The sequence below is a fragment of the Vombatus ursinus genome, unplaced genomic scaffold (assembly GCF_900497805.2).
Source record: "Vombatus ursinus unplaced genomic scaffold, bare-nosed wombat genome assembly UNPS02014770.1, whole genome shotgun sequence".
In the NCBI taxonomy this organism is placed as follows: domain Eukaryota; kingdom Metazoa; phylum Chordata; class Mammalia; order Diprotodontia; family Vombatidae; genus Vombatus; species Vombatus ursinus.
In genome coordinates this window covers 19,006,479-19,009,000 of record NW_020954548.1, presented here as the reverse complement: position 1 = coordinate 19,009,000, position 2,522 = coordinate 19,006,479, and the positions used below count along the sequence as shown (strand labels likewise).

The following is a 2,522-nucleotide window of genomic DNA, read 5'->3' as shown; positions in this document are numbered from 1 at the left end:
CACAGAGCCCCTTCGCAGGCGAGGAGAGCACCCAGAAGGGGGGCCCAGCCCAAGGCCAGAAGAGGTGCCACGAGCCTGAAATGCGAGCCCCAAGCCCCACAGTTTTTCCAGATTAAAACTGTGAGCCATGGGCTTCCCTATTACAGCTGGCCAGCCCTCGTTTCCCTCTGCTGTCCTTGGTTACCAAGATAGGGTGAAAGAATACAAATTACCAGCCACAAAGAAAAAGACTCAGAGCATGTGCCCTGCTGAGCATAGATTTATGTATGCAATGGACACTGATCTCAGTTCCCAGGACAGGAAGGACTTGGACAAGTTCATCAAATTTTTTGCCCTGAAGACAGTCCAAGTGATATGTCCAGACACAGCTTGGAGAGAAGATTTATACTCACTTGTCATCTTCCCCAACAGGATCTGACTGGTTCAACTTGGCCATCAAGGCTATCCCAGAGGTCACACGTGAGGCCAAGAAAGCACTGGAAGGGCAGCTGCCTGCTATGGGGAGGTGGATATACATGGAAATCTCACTCAAGACTTTAGAGGGAGATTCTATCGAACTAGGAATTTAGTGTCTTGAAATGAATGAAAAGTGCGACAAAGAAATTAAAGTTTCCTACACTGTGTACAATAGGCTGTTGCTACTGCTCAAGTCTCTGCTTTTTGTCACTAGAGTGACACCAGCCTACCGACTCTCCAGGAAACAGGGCCATGAATATGTTACACTCAACAAGATATACTTTGTAGAAGTCCAGTTGAACGGCTTAGGAGAAGGTTTCCAGACAGTCCAAGTTGGAGCAGTAGGCACCCCAGTGGGCACCATCACTCTGTCCTGTGCCTACAGAATTAACCTGGTCTGCATGTCTACCAGGCAATTTGAGAGGACTCCACCTAGCATGGGGATTGTCATTGATCATTTTGTGAACTATCCCTACCCCAGCTCCTTGCCCATGTACCCCTGCAACTACAGGACAGCTGGTGAGGATGCTGGGGTAGCATATCCATCTGTGGAGGATTCTCAGGAAGTCTGCACCACCTTTTTCCTCAACCTCCCCTCCATCCCAGTGTGTGTTCACAGTTAGTAAGATACATTTTCAGACCCTTACTCCGGTGGTGACAGATACCCTGAAGTCCCCATGGCAGGACTGGCCTTTTCCCACCAATTAATAGTTCAGGGAAGGAAGGTGGGGTGCCCCTCGCTCCTAGCCAACCTGCCCATGGCACCCAGGCCAACCATGAGAAGATGGCACTGTACCCCTTCCTATGGTGCCCACTACATAGTCACTCTTTCCAGCAGTGAAGACACTAAAACTGTACAGCAGCAAAGGCAGGGCTCCCCCCATGATGTCTTGGAGACCATCTTGGTTTGGAAAGTAAGAGCGCCCATCAACAATTCGATGGATCAGTTAACAATGACCAATTTGGACATCCCCTTTGCCATGTTTTCCCAGGAAATTTGAGCTAGAGGATAATGATCCCATGGTGAATCCTCCTGACTCCCCAGACACTGAATCTCCTTTCCAAGGCAGCTTACACTCCTATGGGTCCAGCAGTGGCAACACCGGAAACACACATGTTGACTTTGTCATGGTTGACTTTAAGCCAGCCTTCTCAAAAGATGACATTCTGTCCATGGACTTAGGGACCTTCTACCAGAAGTTTCAGAATCCCCCAGCTGAGCAGTATCTCCAATGACATTGGGTCTTGGTCCATGGCTTGAAGACCTGGATTCGCTCCCAGAAAAACTGGCCATGCATGAGAATAATGTCAGAGTTTGATGCCTTTGTGGAGACCCTACAGTAAAGTCATCATCCTCCCCATGCCCAGCAGCAGAATCAGAAATAGCCCCTTAGGACAGAGACCATTCCACCCATCTCTCTTCTCCCTCTCTCTCATCTGTTATTTATTCAGATTCAATCCAGGCCAGGGGGTGGAAGGTAGAGGGAAGGGGCTCCGCCATTCCTGCCTTTTGGCTCTTCTCCCCAATCAGACCTAGGGGCTAGCATTGAAGAAGGTCCCGTCTCTGCAGCATTTGAGTTCTGGGTCATAACCTACCCTAAGACTCAGGAATATACACAGCTGGTGAAAAAAGGAGCTTTCTCACTCCAGTGTAAAGCAGAGCAGCTAATCTCAGCCCCTACTGCTTAGCCAGCTGAATATCACCATCCAGTTTGGCCTGTAGAATTATGGACCTTTCACCCACCTTGAATTGAGCAGCCTCTCTCCTTGGTATTGGGGCTCTATCTAGGACTGAGGACACTCGGTATGACTGTCCTACTCCACCCTACCCCAGTGACCCAGGGACAAGAAAGTACAGTTCAACAGTATCATACACAGTGTAGAAGCCTTTTATTTTCCCATGTCTCAGTACTCTGATCCCTAGAGAAAAGACCTATGTATTTCTGGCTGCTCTTTACTCTGAAAAGGTTGACTGACTGTCCATAGACTAATTTTTCTGGCCCAATGCAGTCTGTCTCCCTTGTAGTATAAACATTTTCATGACACTATGCAAGGCTGTGTTGGAC

At 48.6% G+C, this 2,522-nt stretch overlaps 1 pseudogene; it reads left to right on the top strand.

Annotated features, from left to right (window-relative positions):
• The first annotated feature begins 259 nt into the window (after nt 1–259).
• Nucleotides 260–1,800, top strand: LOC114043987 (annotated as a pseudogene).
• The last annotated feature ends 722 nt before the right edge of the window (nt 1,801–2,522 follow it).